This window comes from Choloepus didactylus, chromosome 4 (genome assembly GCF_015220235.1).
Source record: "Choloepus didactylus isolate mChoDid1 chromosome 4, mChoDid1.pri, whole genome shotgun sequence".
In the NCBI taxonomy this organism is placed as follows: Eukaryota; Metazoa; Chordata; class Mammalia; order Pilosa; family Megalonychidae; genus Choloepus; species Choloepus didactylus.
In genome coordinates this window covers 129,540,427-129,558,606 of record NC_051310.1, presented here as the reverse complement: position 1 = coordinate 129,558,606, position 18,180 = coordinate 129,540,427, and the positions used below count along the sequence as shown (strand labels likewise).

The 18,180-nt window shown below is 43.1% G+C and overlaps 1 long non-coding RNA gene across 1 annotated transcript in view; it reads left to right on the top strand.

Annotated features, from left to right (window-relative positions):
- The window catches only part of LOC119530847, a 55,722-nt gene extending 37,750 nt beyond the window's left edge, over window positions 1-17,972 (top strand). The window contains exons 5-6 of the long non-coding RNA XR_005216150.1: window positions 4,227-4,302; window positions 17,884-17,972. This is a non-coding gene — a long non-coding RNA (uncharacterized LOC119530847). The remainder of the gene's footprint in view (window positions 1-4,226; window positions 4,303-17,883) is intronic.
- Window positions 17,973-18,180: the final 208 nt, after the last annotated feature.

The window sequence follows — 18,180 nt, the reverse complement described above, 5'->3', positions numbered from 1 at the left end:
CTATTGGGTAAAGTGTTCTAGATCTGTCTGTTAGGTCTTGTTGGTTTTTAGTATAATTCAAGGCTCCTATTTCCTTATTAATCTTCTGTCTAGATGTTCTATCCATTGTTGAAAGTTGTGTATTGAAGTCTTGTGCTATTTCTGTAGAACCATCTATTTCTTTCATTATATCTGTCAATATTTGCTTCATATATTTGGGGTCTCTGCCATTAGGTGCACATATATTTATAATTGTTATGTCGTCTTCTACCATGAGCTTCTCCTACCATTTTTAAAGCTGTATTTTGATTTTGCTCTTGCCCAGTTAATGCAACCCCTTTAACTGTTTTTCAGAGTTTTGAGGAAGATGGCTCTGATAGTTTTTGCTAGTTGTTCAGAGATTCTGTGATGGAACAGCATCATTGGAGCATCTTAAAATGCCATATTGGTCGAAGCCCCACTACAAAGTTTAGAAGGGAGTACTTTCCAGGAGTAAAAAACTCTAGTTTTTTCCGACCCAAACCCACTCCCACGTCACGTTAACAATTGTTTTTGATGGTTGGTGAAATTGTGAAGAATATGTATTTTCATCTTTACATTTTCTGCATTTTCCAGATGTTACTTTCATTGTTAATTTTTTGTTTTAAAGAAAGAAAAGCAGATTGGAGATGGAGTTATCACTCTTAGAAAGTCATCTAAGAGGATCCCTAGAAGCATGAAATTTCAAGTGACTTTACAATGTCTGTCTCTTTCAAGAGAAAATCCTCAGCATAATAGTCAAGATTTTTTTTTTAGATGAGTGAGAAGAAACTCTACATGGTAAGCATTAGTTCTGCATTCATAATAGATAGCTGAGTACCCTGCAATTGTTGTCCATCTTCCTTTCAACCTCTTCCCTCCATGGACATCAACCATGAGTATCAACTCTTCAAAGCCTTAATGGAAAATGTGATTTCTGAAAGGTCCATAGAATAGAATTGCGAGGTTGTGGCCTGTGATTTCTGAGGGTTCTCTAGAATAGAATTGTGAGGAGAAACTCATCTAAGGAAGGAAGAATATAGTCATACTGTTAAGATTGTTTCAAAACCAGGCAGCTACCAAATTCAGATAATATAAACTTAATACATAAAATACAAGGTGCTACTAACGTGAGATGCTGCTCATCTTCACATCCCCATGCTCTAGGAAGGCTAACAACTCACTCTGTGCTCCCTACATAAAATACAAGGTGCTACTAACGTGAGATGCTGCTCATCTTCACATCCCCATGCTCTAGGAAGGCTAACAACTCACTCTGTGCTCCCCACATACTCTCTGCTAGACTCTTTCTGGGCCTTTTATTCATTGATCCAACCTTTACTGAGCACCTAGTATGTACCCTTCACAGTGCTCTCATGCTGAGATTACAGAAATGCATTTGACAGAGGCCCTGCCCCGAAGAGATACATATAGGAGAAGGATGGCAGATCCCTGCTGGCACAGATGCATACGGTGTTAGGGAGCACAAAAACAGAGCCCTGATTCTTCTTGGGGGAGGGGATGGGGCAAGAAGTAAGGGAAGGAGTCAGAAGGGAGGGGACACTAGCATTGATTTACCAGGAAAACTGAGGGTTGGGGATGAGAGAGGAAAGCCAGGGGCCCACATGGAATAAAGGGCTCAGGAATGATAAAGGGAGTCATCTGGGACCCATACTGCCAAAATGTTAAATGGAAAGAACACAGCCTCAGCAACCTAGGATGTGAAAGGAGTAAGTGTACAATTCTAAGATGGCCTCTTCGATTCCCGCCATCCGGTGCACACATCCCCTCTTCTTGAGAATGAGCAGGACTTAGAAATATATGAGATTTTCCCCCCATGAATGTTATTATCCATGGCAAAAGGGATTTACAGATGTAATTAAGTTCCCTAATCCATTGCATATGTATTAATAAAAATGCATAGTAGGCTTGAGCCAATCAGATGAGCCCTTTAAACAAGTCCAGGCTTTCCCAGAAGTCAGTGTGATTTGAAGTAGCAAAGGTGTTCTGATGACCTTGAAGAAGCAACCTACCAAGCTGTGGAGAGGGTCACATGGCAGGGAACTGCAGGTGGCCTCGAGGAGCTGAGGGCTGCTGTACTACATAGCAAGGGACTTAATTCTGCCAACAGCAGTGAGCTTGGAAAAGGACCCCAGGACTCAAATGAGATGGCAGACTCTGTAGATACTTGATTTCAGCCTGCCCAGACCCCTGACCCATGTGAGAAAATAAATTTAAATTGTTTTAAGTCAGCAGTAATTTTACACATAGCAATAGAGAACTAATATAGTGGGTAAAGAAGGAAGTAAATGCTGAGGACAGGGGAGAACCTAAGATTTAGAGCTCTATGAGAAGCTGGGCAGCAAAGAAGCTTTCTGATAGGTTGGAGTCATTGTCAGAGATGCAGAAAGATAAGATCAAACAAAGGTGGGGCTTGGATCTCCACAGGAGAGATGAAATGCACAAGTCTTTCCTGTGTAACAGGAATGCTGAGGTGAGTTGTGCTGGCTGAAAGCTCTATAACTTCTCCTGCTCAACAAGACATTGGTGGAGAGAACAGAATTCAGAAAGAGGCATCAGCAATGTATTTTAGCTGAAGGCAAATGCTTCACTTCTGTCCCATGAAACTTTTGGCAAGTGTCTTCTTTAAAATTTTCTTGTTTCTTAGAACTTTCTTACACGTTGTTACTTGCTTCCAAAGGCACAAAAACAAGCTTTCCCATTTTGTGGTGATTCCCCATTCTTGCAGAATGTTGAAAAATAAAAGTGCAGCCAGTTTATTTTTCTCTCAAAAGAGCCAATGTTTGGTTTTTCTTTCATTTTTTTGGAAGGCCCACACCAGTTTCTTTTGAACTGGTGAATTATTTCTATGTTTGAATCCTTTTACAGGGTTCAGAGGGACTATTTCTTTGAAATTGGAAATAATTAAAAGTTATATAATAAGCAGAGAAGTGACAAATAGCTTTACAAAGAAAATCTTCCATCTCTTTTTCTTCCACCATCTCAAGGGCCCTAAATCCCCACTGGACATAATAAAACATTTCTAATGACAAAATTATTTTTATATGAAATTGTGAAGCTCTAGTAGATTGAGCGATAGATTATGATTATTCTGTGAGAAAAGTGTGATACGTGCTGCTATCACATCTACATATGGAAGCGAACTATGGACATGTAAAGATAATTAACAGCACAGGATGACTGTATGAGGCATAAGGGGTCCAGAGGGTGTAGACAATCAAAGGTGTAATTACAGAGGGTGAGGGGAGAGGAAAGGAGGGGTATTGCCTGAAGCCCAGGTGACCAGATTCAAGGCATCTTTAAAGGAAGGGTGACTTTCCATCCCTGGTGAGGAATGAGAACAAGGAAGGCTGAAATGGGGAAGGTAAAAGTTGGGAAGGTTGGAAGAGTCCAGGCCTTTTTGGGCAATAAGTACACCAGTTAGGTTGAAGGTGGGATTCGCAGCAGGAAGGTAGAGAGATGGTTGGAAAAGCAACCAGTAGAGGAAGGTTTTGATTGCTGTATGCAAGGGAAAGCCACTGAAGACTTTCAGATCCAACAGTAGTGTTTCTAGAAGACCTGTGGTCAGAAGTGTTTGGTTTAGATTGGTGGCACGGAGCCTGTGGGCAGTTTACGACAAAAATGATAAGGACCCAGCCAAGGGATGGCAGTGGGAAAGGAGAGAGAAGGATCGCATTCAAGTTACAAAATAGAGAAAAATCAAAAGGACTTGGTGCCTCTCTGTGGAAACTATTGAAGTCACAAGCCTTCAAAGAGTTTGCCCAGGACACTGCTTATTTATTGAGGGGTAAGTGGTCTTAGGTAACCTTCCCATCTCTTTCCAGAGTATTTTGTATATGGGCTTACTCTGACATTTTTACACAGTTAGCTCATGACTAATTGAGAAATTCAGAGGTTAAAAATTGGTTACATCTGGAACAGAGCATTGTACTGTTGTGAAAAGGCTGCTCTGAGCCAGCTTTTAAAGATGCCATTTAGGTATGAACTGAGCCAAGAGACATTGCTTGAGACCTGAATTTCCATGGGTGTCTATGTATCTTCTTATGTGGTTCCCCACTAACCTGTTAGTTGCTGGGTTGCCTCAGTTTCCTGCTCATGGAAAGAGTGCCCCCAAAGAGAAGCACCCAAGAAATGTGTGTGATTAGCCCAGTTGCTGGTCTCATTTTCACTCATGCCATTTTGACCTTTTTCTTGCCTCCTCTCTGCAGCGTGTTGTGAAACTGAGCATCCGCCCATTGCCTTGTGCCAGAGATTAATGAAACAAACGAGATAGAGACACCAACGGTAAGAGCTACCATTTATTGAGCACTTACAGTATACGAGGCCCTCTGATAGAAACTAATGGAAAGGCTTAGCACAGTGCCTGGCACAGTCACGGTTCAGTGTTCGTTTCGTTTCTTCATGCTATTAAATTAGAAAGAAGGCATAAGGATGTGAGAGAAGAGGGGCTGGAAAGTGAAGGTGGGAGCCTGGCTAAGAGAAGCCCTGTTTGCTCTGGAATGCAATATGCAGGTTCCCCCACTTCTCCTTGTGGAGGACAAGCAGCTGCTCTTCACCACTTAAAAAAGAGAGAAACCTTCTACCACAATACTCCCAGCTCTCCTCTGAGCCAGAGCCTGCATTGAGGGGAGTTGGGGAAGTAAGACAGATGACCCTGCTACCCTGAGGCTGCATCTGGCCAAGCAGTCCTCCGTCCCCAACTCACCCTCTTGATAAGAAGCGAATGTTCTGAAATATGATTCCTACTCCCCTCACTTTTTCTTCCCTTGTCTCATGGTCAGTTTCTGAATTTTTGTATTTTGTGTGGAGGTGAATAAGACTCAATTGAATTACTCTCCAAGGAGATATAGTTCTGGAGAAGTTGGGATCTGTCTTCCCAATGGGCATCCTCCTCTTTCGTGAGCTCCCAGGTCCCAGTGTCGGAGGTAGTGTCCCTTTTCCCCCACTTCTCCCCAGTATGACCCACTTGTCTCTTAGAAGTCTGCTGTGGCTCTAATGGTGTGAGAAGGGAACATATTCAGAGCCCAAAGTCTTAGATGCTGGTGCAGTGGAGAAGACAGAACTCGCCTTCAGGAGACTTGAATTCTAGTTACATTTTGCTAGCTAATAACTTGAGAAAATCCTATTTCCTCTGTGGCATAGTATCCTTGTCTATCTTATAGGACTCATAATACCTATCTGTTCCAGTTTGCCAATGCTGCCAGAATGCAAAACACCAGAAATGGATTAGCTTTTATAAAAGGGGGCTTATTTGGTTACACAGTTACAGTCTTAAGGCCATAAAGTGTCCAAGGTAACACATCAACAATCAGGTACCTTCACTGGAGGATGGCCAATGGCATCTGGAAAACCTCTGTTAGCTGGAAAGGCACGTGGCTGGCGTCTGCTCTGGAGTTCTGGTTTCAAGGTGACTTTCTCCCAGGACATTCCTTCTTAGGCTTCAGCTCCTCAAAAATGTCACTCTTAGTTGCTCTTAGGGTGTTTGTCTTCTCAGTTTCTGCAGAGCAAAAGTCTGCTTTCAAAGACTATCTCTAAAATGTCTCTGTAAGCTGAAGCTCCTCTCTCACCTTCTTTGCTTTCTTCAAAGTGTCCCTCTTGGCTATAACAAGCTCGCTTCTTGTGTCTGAGCTTATATAGTGCTCCAGTAAACTACTGAAGGCCCATGCTGAACGGGTGGGGCCACACCTCCATGGGAACTATCCAATTAGAGTCATCACCCACAGTTGGGTGGGGTGCATTTCCATGGAAACAACCTAATCCAAACATTCCAACTTAATCCCCACTAATATGTCTGCCCCCACAAGATTGCATCTAAGAGCATGGCTTTTTCTGGGGGACATAATGTATATAAACCAGTACATTCCACCCCCTGGACCCCAGAAAAACATGATCTTTCCATATACAAAATACATTCATTCCATCACAATATCACAGAAACTTAAATCATTTCAGTAACAATAGTTAAGTACAAGATCCCATCAAAATCAGCTATAGGTGTGATCTGTCCTAAGGCATAATTCCCCTCTAGCTGTGGACCTGGGAAACTTAGAACAAGTTATGTATTGCCAATATACAAAGGAGAGACTGTCATAGGATAAACATGCCCATTGCCATAAGGAGAAAATGAAAGGAAAGCAGGGTTAACAGGACCAAAATAGTTCCTAAAGCCTGCAGGGCAAATGCCATTAGATTTCAGAGTCTGAGAGTCATTTACAGAATGACGTTTTATCCTTGGGGCTTGAGAGAGCAGGAGTCTAACCCTTCCTGAGGGCCCTTGCAGCAGCCCTTTTCTCTCCAAACGCTGGGGTGAGTGCTCCAACATATCTACACAATCGGGAAACCACCTTCTGAGTCCCATACTTCTCAAACGTCGGGGCAGCACCCAGATTCTCTTCCGTCTCTGGGGCACATGCTCAACCTGTTCAGAACAGTGGGGTTGACAGCCAGTCCCCTGGGAATGTGCTCCATCCTGTTTGAGGCCTAAGGTGGCAAACTCCTTTCCTTAACATGGAGGTGGAAGGCCCACCCTCTAACTCCAGGGCAAACTCACCCCTTCCATGCATGTGGGCCACTCCACTCTCCCAGCCTGAGACCTTTTGACTCCAGACCGCAACCTCCATAGCTCTGTCTTTGAAGAAATTTTTCCTTCAATTTGTTCCTTGTCTGTCCCTCCAGTCCAGACTGGCAGTGGCTCCATCTATAAAGATCTTGCAAAAAATCTGTTGCCTTTGCATGAAGCACATAGGGGTCAAAGCTGTCACAACAGGAGTTTCCACAAATCCTTTCTGGATAATTTTGTCTCCAATCCTGTCTTGTACTGAAATGGCGGTCAGGTTCCATGTTTGGTTAAATCCTCACGTTGGGCTGTAGCTTCTGGGGTCTTACTTTTTGGAAGCCCAGAATTCTCCAAATTATCAGTTTCTGGTTTCTTTGTACCCAAGAGTTCAGTTCTAAGTTTATCTTTCTTTGCTCTTATTTCAAAGAGAAGCCATGCTATATCTTCAACTTTTAGTTTCAAATTCTCATCAGCCAAGTATCCCAGCTCGTCACACTCTAATTCTTCCTTTCATCTGACACCACAACTCAATGTTGCCAAATTCTCTGCCACTTTAAAACAAGGATTGCCTTTCTTTCAGTTTGCAAGAACACATTCATCATTTCTACTCAAGGCCTCATCAAAAGTATCTTTAGAGTCCATATTTCTACCAACAGTGTCTTCAAAGCAATTTAGGCCTTTTCTGTCGAGCTCCTCACAACTCTTCCAGAATCGTCCCTTATCCATTTAAAAAGCCTTTCCAAAATGTTTGATATTTGCAAACTCAGCAGCACCTCACTCCTGGTACCAAATTCTGTTCCAGTTTGCTAATTGCTTCCAGAATGCAAAACACCAGAAATGGATTGGCTTTTATAAAAGGGGGTATATTTGGTTACATAGTTACAGTCTTAAGGCTATAAAGTGTCCAAAGTAACACATCAACAATCGGGTACCTTCACTGGAGGATGGCCAATGGCATCTGGAAAACCTCTGTTAGCTGGAAAGGCACATGGCTGGCGTCTGCTCTGGAGTTCTGGTTTCAAGATGACTTTCTCCCAGCATATTCCTCCCCAGGCTTCAGCTCCTCGAAAATGTCACTCTTAGTTGCTCTTGGAGTGTTTATCCTCTCTTAGTTTCTCCAGAGCAAAAGTCTGCTTTCAAAGGCCATCTCCAAAATGTCTCTGTAAACTGAAGCTCCTCTCTCACCTTCTTTGCATTCTTCAAAGTGTCCCTCTTGGCTATAACAAGCTCACTTCTTGTGTTTGAGCTTCTATAGTGCTCCAATAAACTAATGAAGGCCCATGCTGAATGGGCGGGGCCACACCTCCATGGAAATTATCCAATTAGAGTCATCACCCACAGTTGGGTGGGGCGCATTTCCATGGAAACAACCTAATCCAAATGTTCCAACTTAATGCCCCCTAATATGTCTGCCCCCACAAGATTGCATCTAAGAACATGGCTTTTTCTGAGGGACATAATATATTCAAACCGGTACACTATCTCAAAGGCTTTCTGGATTGTTGTGAGGATGGTAAGATAACTGATATACAGAACAGCTTTGCTAACACATGGCTCCCTACCTGTGTTAGGTAAATTGCTGGACCACTATTCTTCTTACTGCCTTCTACCTCTTTTTTCAATGCTCTGACATTGCTTCCATGTAGAAAGAGAAGATAAGTGCTTTCAATGAGAAAAGGCAGAAGACGTGTGCTGAAGTGAGGTAGTTAATCTGCCTTATGAAGTATTATCTCCTTGGCAGATGGCCTCAGCTCCCCCATTTTTGTTTATTAATTGTTTTTTATTTTTATTTATTATTATTTTTTTAAAACATAAGATTCCCTTCTTTTTATACTTCAAGTGCTACTCTGACACTCTCCAACTTCTACCCTTCCTTTTTGAGTACTGGAGTCCCAAATCAGACTCTGTTTCCTAAGACTGTTTGGTAGGCAGAAAGACCATTGCATGGGGTAACCTCAGCATTTTATAGATTTTACAAAACTTAAATGAGTACTTTAGAGCTTTGCTGTTGGTTTCCCTCAAAGATCATTTCTAGAAAGACAAAGCCCCAGAGTTAGGCTGGAAAATGCTCTCTGACAATGTATTGTGGTTCTGGGGCCTACAAGAAAGAAGCCTTGGGAAAGAAGATTTCAAGTTTGAATTCTCAATTTTTAGTCCAAATTCCTGTTTTTCCACTGGACTGTGAGCCCTTTGAGGGTAGGGGCCATGTTAAGCCATTTTTGTACTCCAGGATATAGCTCATGGTGAGCACTCAGTACATCTTTGTTGAGTGAATTTGTATTTCAAGTAGCTACCAAATGAGAGAAAAAAGCTGCAGCCATAGACACTTGGAACCTGGCCCACCAGGCCAGGGAATATAGGATCCCCCAATTCAGTGGGCCCTGGGGGGGACATTAACTAAAAGATACGGATTCCTAGTATGTTGCTAGACTTCTAGTTCCAACTAAGTGGAGTAAGTGCACTGCCCTGTATCTTTCCCATTGATTGCAATTAAGCACTATGAACAAAATACAAAAAAGCAATTAACTGATGATGTCAGAAGGTAAATAAATAGCAGGTGGATTGGGGAGAGAAGTCAAAACTTGAAGAATAATCAATAATCAATATGAGTTTGTTGAAATTTTTTTCTTCCAACTTTTGACCCATGGGTGAACTGAATCATGAAACTGTACAGCAGGTATGGACAGCAACATTTCCAAAAGAAAACCCATCTTTCTGGCCAGAGGACCTGGAAAAGGGGCCCCTGCAAACCAGAGAGTGGGGGAAATCCTTGATTTTTTCCCTCCTCTCTCAGCCCAACCCCAAAGCCAGATGAGTTCCACAATCATGGGAGCAGTCAGGCACCTCAAATCTCAGAGGGAAACACCATCTTCCTGAATAAAGGAACCTAAAATGGAGCCCCTGTTGTGTGAGAGCATGTCAAGAGTTCTCACTTTTTTCCTCTTTTCTCTTACTGTGTTGCCTTGAGGGCAGGACCAGTGGCATGGAACTTTGTGAAATCTCCAGCAGCCAAAAACTCTGAGAGAAGCCCTATCTTTCCAGCAAGAGGCAGGGAAAGAGATTTTTGGGAACAGAGGAATGTGGGGGAAATCCTGCAAAGGAAAAAGTAGGAGGAGGAGATTCAATGTATGAACTAACACAAGTCCCAGGCTCACCTCCAAGCTGCACATGTATGGAACACACACAAACAACACAGCAAAGGCTCAGGAAACTGAACTGACATTAGACCCACTGCCTACAGAAGGGGAGACAGAATTTGAGATCTAAACTTAGCTGGTAGATTGCCTGCTAAAACAAAACAAAAATCATCATTTTCCATGATATTAAAGGTGTCCAGATTCTCATAACATACTATACAAATTGTCCAGGATATAGTCTAAAAATACTCAAAATAATAAGAACCAGGAAGATCTGACCAATTCTCAAAAGAAAAGATGGGAATTTTGGAAATATTAGAAAAAGTCATTAAAGTGGCTATTATAACCATCTTCATGACATAAAAGTGAACACTCTTGAAATGAATGGAAAGATAATTCTCAGAAAAGAAAGTGAAACTATGAAAAAGAAACCAAATGAGAATTTTAGAACAGAAATACAATATCTGAAATTAAAAATTCACTGAATAGATCCAGTAGCAGAATGGTAATGACAGAGGACTTGAAGATAGGTCAATAGAAATTAACCCATCTGAAGAACAGATAGAAACATATTTGAAAAATAATAGAACCACAGGGATCTTTAGGACAATGTCAAATGGTCTAGCATGCCTTTGGGGTCCCTGAAGGAGAAGAGAAAGAGATTGGTATAGAAAAAAAATTATTGAAGAAATAATGACTGAATACTTCCCAAATTTGGTGAAAGATGAAAATTTACAGATTCAAGTAGCTCAGCGATCCCAAACAGGATAAAGTTAAAGAATATGGAAGTGACCATTCTACCACTTCCTATCATCTTATCCATCACTGTCCTCCTCCTCACCTGCCTGGCTCCTGAAGACATCTGAAGTTTTTAACCCCTGGGATAAGAGAAGGCTCACTTGAAAGGAGTCACACCTAGGGATCAATAATGGCTCACTTACTCGAATGTGAAAACCAGGGAGAATCATTTCCCCTGGCTGGACCTCAGTTCCTCATCTGGAAAATCTCAGGGTTGAACTAGAGGGTCTTCTAAGTCCCTTCTGTCTCTAAAACACCACCCTTTATCAGCTCCCCATGAGCACCATGGGAAGCCTGGACTTCATTGCAAAGGGAAGGAAGCTCTGCAGAACACTTTTCGCTCCCAAAAATGCAGTTCAATTTCATCATGTTTTTCAGAGGCCAAGGAGTGGAATATAATGCCCCCCATTACCTCAGGTTCCAAGTTTGACCATCAAGTCTGTCAGAGTATGTCAATTCTCTTTCTTTGTCTATAAACACATTAACAACTACCATTTATGTAGCATCTTATGGTTTACAGAGCAGTTCCATATGTATTATCTCATTTCATCCTCCCAGTCATCAAACTCTGAGGTAGGTGATGGCAGTCACCTCCTATTTCCTCAGAGAAAACAGACTGAGAGAGGTAGAGGATTTTGCTCCAGACCATCCAGCACTCAGCTAGAAAAAGAGCCAGCCCTTCTGGCTTCCACTTCTGTCTTCGTTTCACACCACCAAGGTCCAGAGTCCCTGGGCAATGCCAGAGCCACTTGAATTCACTATATTGAATTCATATCCCCTCAACCCATTCCTCCAGAAAGGAACACAAAGAGATGTTGGGAGTTGGCTCCAAGTCTCCCATTCCCTCATTTGGCACTATCCAGGCTGCTTGGCTTGGAGAGGCTCCCTGGTATCTAGACACAGAAAGTTCTCCATCCCCATGCCCCACATATGAGGGCTTTTATGAAAATATTCTTCCTTCCCTCCTTGAAGCCACCTATAAAATGTGCCTGGCTTTGAGACAAGGAGGTTTGGGAATTGGTGGTTCCTTCTTCAGGTTTTGCCAGAGTGGCCTTGAAGGGCTTTTTTTGTTTGGCCCCAACATCTAATTCCACTTGGCTCTCTTCTGTGCCACAGAATTGCTGTTGTCTCCCTCCCGCTCTCGCACATTCATTCAGCTCCCACTCTGCATTGATGTGTCAGGAGGTTATCCCTCCCTCCCTCCATGAGCCATTTTCAGCTAATTTATTCACATATTGTCTCCTCATTTTCAAGAAAAATACAAAGTAGTCTCTTTGAGTGTGATAATTCTGAGTCACTGCATACTGTCATTTCAGAACAAAAAAGTCAAAAGGTGGGTGGGTTCATTTCATCTAGCAAGGGAATAGGCCTTCTCTTCTTTATTTTACTCTTGATGATTCATTCAACCTGAATGAAAGCTGAGTAGTCTTGGCCTTGAACAGAAGGCTCGGGGGAGCAAAGTGTAGGCACCACCAAAGTTGGGCCGTGGGCAGCAACCCCAGGAGCCATGTCCATGTGGAATGGAGGGTGCAAGAGGGACTGAGAAAATAGAGTGGCAGCCTGGTGGCTCCTGGAGGCCAGCTCATCTCTGGACCACTTCTATAAAAATCTCATAAGTCTTATTTGAGAATCTCACCAGAGTGGATTGGAGAAGGACTAGGGGACATGGCCATACTCTAGCTACTTTCCTGAGTCACTGTGCTTTCCTACTTGGGAACTGGAATCTTGTTTTGGAAAAAGAAGTTTAATCCTTACCAGCTTAGGTACCTGGAGAAGTGGAGACACCTGCTTTAGTGTCAGACAGACTCAGGTTTGGATCCTGTCTCTGCCACTTCCTGACTATGTGAACTTGGAATAACTACTTAATCTCTATGAGTCTTAGTTTTCTCATTGGAGAAAGAGAATAGCAGTACTTCTCCTGAGGAAAAATTTAACATATGGGAAGTGCTTAGCACAAAGCTGCCACAATCAATATTAGTCTCCCCTAAATTTCCCCTGACTCACATAAGAGATGTGTAAGGATAGTGGACATGTGGACTGGGGTGGCCTTGGACAAAGTCATTTAATCTCCCTCAGTTTCTTCATCAATAAAATGGGGATAATTACATATCCTTTGCAAGAAGGTTTTGAGCTTTAGGGATAATGTAGTGAAGAGTCCAGCACAGCAGTGGGGCCTGGTGGGACCTCAAGTAGTGCTGTGGACAATTAGAGTTTCTAATTATTATGTTTATCTGAGAGGTCACTGTCCAGGTCCAGCACCCCTAGAAGGGGGTCCCTGGGAAGATTGCAGAAGTGCTTAGGTCACAGCCAAGGTCAGAGCCTGGAGGTAAGGCCAAAGAAGGAGATACCAGGAGGTTCTGAGGCAGCAAAGGTGGGAACAGGGTGCCATCAGAGAACAGGTTAGGGCCAATACCCAGAGATGTGGGGCATTACTTTGGGAAAAAGGGAGAGTTTTGTCTCTCATGGTGGAGGCTGGCATCTGTGCGGTTTTGGTTGTTTGGCTCTCTAGTGCTCCATGGAACCCCTGAGGTTCTAACATGGGCAGCCTCGGAGTAAACAGAGAACTTGATACCCTGGGAGAGCAATGGAATTCAACTCTCCATTCCCTTCCTTCAGCAGGAGTTTTAGTTGCACACTCTGTAAAACCAGCTCCTTGGGGCTCTCCCAACAAAACTAAGTCCAAACTATCTGCTAAACAAATCACATGCTCTCCTGCCTCAGTATTCTTAATCGTATCCTTGCTCTGCCTGCCATGTTCTCACCACCCTCCAAAACACTACCCATATTTAAGGCCCAGCTCCAATCCCAGCTCTTCCAGGAAGCCCTCTATAAAAGCCCTCTAAAACTCCTTTCCAGCCCATAACAACTGTCCCTTCCTCTAAATGCATGGTCATACCACCCTTTCTTTTTGGATAGCTCATATTCTGTTGCTTTGTTTAGTTAGCATTTATCTTTGTTATTTTAATTCTTTTTCTTCATGAATGTTGGTTTCCTCCATCTTTCAGGTCTCTGCTTCAGTGTTATCTCACCCCACTAAGCCTCGCTTGAGCACTGCCTTCCCCCACTCCCTAGCCTAGGTGACGTACCCCGAGTACCCTGCCCTCTCCCCATCACTGCACATTTCATTCAATTTTGTAGTTGCCTGTTTACTTGTCTCTGTTCCCAACTAGACAATAAGCAATTTGAGAACAGGAAGCATATATGTACAGCTTACTGTTATTTGCATACCCAGTGCCAACCCCAGTGTCTGCCACTAGTGGATGCTCAATATTTGTTGAATGAATGAATAAATTTAAAAAGAGTGACAGGGCAGCAACCATTTCTTAAACTTCTCTGCGCGTCCCTTCAGTGCCTAGTTTAGGGCCTTTTAGGTGCAAAAGAAAAGAGAAGATCATTTTCACTTAGCAGAAAGGCTTCATTATTTATTTTAATAGAATGCCCCTTCATTTTTTAATGTTTCCCTCTCTCCAGACTGAAGGCTTTTTGAAATGTGTGTTAGCAGGAATGCAGCCAACAACATTGCCTAGGTCAGCTATACTGGCCTTGACCCTGGGTAAGTGATGCAGAAAGAATCTAACCTCTGCCTAACTCCCCAGTGCCTTCAAGGGTATGGTCAAACAGAGTCCCCAGCCAGGATTGGGAGAACCATAGAATTCCAGGCCTTCAGGTGACATTTGACAGAACCTGAATGGGCCACTCGACAAGGAATGGCAGGATAAACCCTTGATGGAGTCTAGAAACTAGTTCTAGTTCTGATTCCTTCACTAATCATCTGTGGGACCACAAACAGATCACTTAGCCTCTCTACAGTTTCCTTATTAGTAAAATGTGGGACGCGGAAAGACCAATTATCTATTTTCACTTGCAGCTCTGGATTATAATTCTTTGAAAAACATGCCACCAAATTCCCACCAGGAGAAGAATTGGCTCTTCAACTTTAAGATCAGAACATCCATGTCACTTCAAATGAGGAAGTATTTTGTAATAATCTCATATAGTATGTAGGGCTTTACATGTTCTTAAATATGAGTTTTCATATTTAGTATTCTTCTGTGGCAGAGACCACTATATACCTGTGCCAATATTCATTCTCCCCCTCTTCCCTTTTATAGGGTATCAGGGAATTCAGAAGATTATATTTCCCAGTCTCCCTTGCAGCTAGGTAGGACCATGTGACTAAGTTCTGACCAATAAGATAAAAGCAGAAGTGTCATGTGCAGCTTCTAGAAGCTGCCCTAAAGGGAGAAAATAAACTTTGCCTTCTTTCTTCTTTCTGTTAGCGGAACGAGAGTAAAATGGCTCAAACTTGGGCAACTGTCTTGGACCATGAAATGGTTTGCTAAAAATGGTGATTTGACAGAAGGAGTGTGGTCCCTAACACCTGGAGCCACCACCCCAGCCCTGGGGCTATCTTCTTTTGTACTTTAGTGTGAGAGAGAAATAATTTCTAGTTGTTTATTTATTTATTTTTCATTTTACTGTCACATGTAACCAAATCTAATTGTAACTGATAAAACAATGATCTATTTTATGTAATATGCTGTGCCAGATGCTACAGGGGATGAAAAGCATATAGGATTTAGACACACAAAGACTTGAGCAAAGAAGGATCTGTCTGGGTATGTAGGAAGTGCCTAGAGGGGTTTGGCTTAGCAGGAGTTATGGGGTCTTGAAGTTATGGGAGCAGAGGTCAGGAAATACGATGGAGGACCTTGAATGCCAGGCTAGTGAGGTTGGACTTTATCCTGTGACAGACAAACGGAGCAGATAACTACATCCCCAACTTGCAAATGAAGAAATCCAGTTTTTGGAAGGTTACAGGACTTGTCCAAGGTCACCCAGCCAGGGAGTGGCAGACCCAATCTCAATTTTCCTGACACTTGGTCCAGTGCTGTCTCACAATTAATTCTATGCTGCCTTGGTGAGAATCTGGGGCAGAAAGTGTAGTAATGGAGGTTTTGTACTTTGACACAGCCTGGGAACTAGACTGTGTCCCCACTCCCTCTCATACCCCAATACCTCCAAGAGGAGGCCTTCAAAAGTTGCCAAAAATCTCGGATCCAGACCTAGCTTGAACTCAGAGGTCCCCTCCTGGACCTCTACCTAGCCACCCCAAGAGGGTGCAGTGTCCAGGGTGCTATTTAGTAAGTGCCAGTGTGTCAGGCAGAGTGCTGGGTACTTTACATACATTACTAAATTTATTCTGCACAACAGCCTAAAAACAATTTAATATCATCCTTATTTTATAGATGAAGAAAGTGAGGCTCTAAGAAATGAAATCACTTACCCAAAGTCACTCAGTTGATGGCACAATTGAGGTACAAGGTCATAGTTGTCCAACTCCAAAAACTATGTTCTTAGCGCCAGTCTAAAGTCTTCCCAATCCCTGTCAAAGCATAGAAAAGCCTTCTGTCCTTGCTCAGACTCCAAGTTTGTTTGATGGGCTGACCAGTGCCAGGGACCTCTTACCAGGTTCCAGCTGTACACGTTCCACCAGCCAGGAGCAGCATCCCTTCCAAGAAATCACACCACCCATGCCCCTTATATGACCCCATGACCCCTAGGGAGGGGGTAGGCCTGTGGACACCCAGAACTCCACGGGCCCAGGTCTCCCAGGGCTCTTATTCTTGGCTGGTCATGGGGCCACAGTGTCAGAGTCCTCCCGGCACAGGTTCTAGAGTTGATGGATCCCAGCAGGCTGTTTCATAGGAGCAGGGACATTCTGTTTTTCGTCTCCTTCCTGTGACTGTCCTGGTCAGAATGCATTTGTTATGACATGAGCTGACATTCTTTCAGGAAACAACTAGTCATTGGAACTGAATCTCCTATTGTTGCCAGCATTTGGAAAGTTACGTTTTATTTTGTCGGCCATCCAGTGTGCATCTTTCCAGCGTTCCAACACGAACCACATATTCTCCCCAAGCTGACCACACTGGTTTTCTTCTGGAATTCCTACAAGGAACACCCTGAGATCTATCCTGTAGACCCGAATGAGACCGATGGCTCCCAGTCCCTATGCATTCATTTTCTGACTTTGTGGAGCCCAGCCCTTTCCCAGGCTTTGTCCTGTGTTGTCACCAATCCACGCCATTCCTGTCTGGCATGGCCTCCCTTCCCTCTGGCCAGACTCTCATCTTTCCTTTCCAAGCTCAGCCTAAGTCTCTCACCCCTATACACTGTCTTCTAAACAGATAGAAGACAGAATGTGTTCACCTTATTTTATTATTACTAGATATATTAGGTTTAGCATAAACTCTTGCAGATCTTAATAGTTAGTAGTTAACAGGATATTCATCCATTTCCTTGTAAACACTGCAATCAACATACCCATTCTCAGATGTGCCACTTGAAGCATCAGAAGATCAGACAAGAAAGACTAATAATCTAAAATGGTCCATGACAAAGTCCATGATAAAGATGTAAGCAGATTCTTTCAGATGTAGAAGTATATTCAGTTCTTAAACAAACACTTGAATGCAGTGTATCATGGTCAAAATATCTGGCCAGAGCTTGTTGTTATTTGTTAAAATTCTTATAAATGGGGCTTCTACAGTCTCTCTACCCATCACCTGTCACTCATGAGTGATGGTCGCATAAGCGGGTGGATCCATACGATGGCTGCAGCATCTCATGAAAGTCATGCCCTAAATGTTTCATATATATGGCAACATTTTGCATTTATACATCCCCCTAGGAATAAAAACAATTCCTGGACATGAAAGGACTTTGAACCCCTGTAAAACAACATAAATTTGCAAGCTGTTCTTTTAGGTAGGCAGCAAAGGACAGTGGCACAAGTCAGGGCTGGGCTTCAGTCCCAGTTCTACCTCTTAAGAGTTGTGTGATCTCTGCTAGGTCATTTACACTCTAAACTCAAGTTTTCATCTATAAAATGGGATAATAATGCCTGCCTTATTGTGAGGTTCAAACAAGGTAATGAGTATGAAAGTCCTTTGCAGGCCATGAAACAGCACTCAAATGTTAGCCATTGTCTTTTTTTTTTTCACATACATTAACTCTTAATTTTTTTTGCAACACCGCTAGGAGGCAGTTATCATCTTTCCCTTTCACTTAAGGATCTGAGGTCCAAATCAAAATCTTCCCATCCAGTACCTCTTTCCCTTTGTTTTAAGGCACAGTGCATGCGCCTGCCCCTGGCCACAGCTGTACCATCTGAACACTATCATTATCATATCATTTAGCCCTTGGCCTTACACTGTGGCTCAAAGTAGTAGTCAAAACCCACATGTTGGAGAGAAGGGGACAAAGGAAAGCCAGCCAGCCCCTCACATGCAGCCTCCACTGGCAATAAGGTTTCCTTTACCCCCACCCAGCAGCCTAATTCCTCCTTATTTAATTGTGTTTACAAAATAGGTATTAAGCACCTGCTGTGACCGCAGCACTGAGGTCCTGGAGAAAACAGATAGGATCCAGTGGTGTTGCCCTGAAGAGCTTATCATCTGGCTCAGGTGAGAACTTAGAGATGTAAGTAAGCAAAGTCGGGTACAAAACAGCCCATGGTCAGGAGCCAGGTGAGTGGGGAGGCTGGAGAAACATTCCCAGATCCTCTGCTTTGGGTCACTGACAATGCCTCAAGTCCCCCATGGCCCCAACAAGCCCAAGAGGCACCTCAGTTTGGGGAGATAGCAAATCTCTCCTCTTTCTTCACCA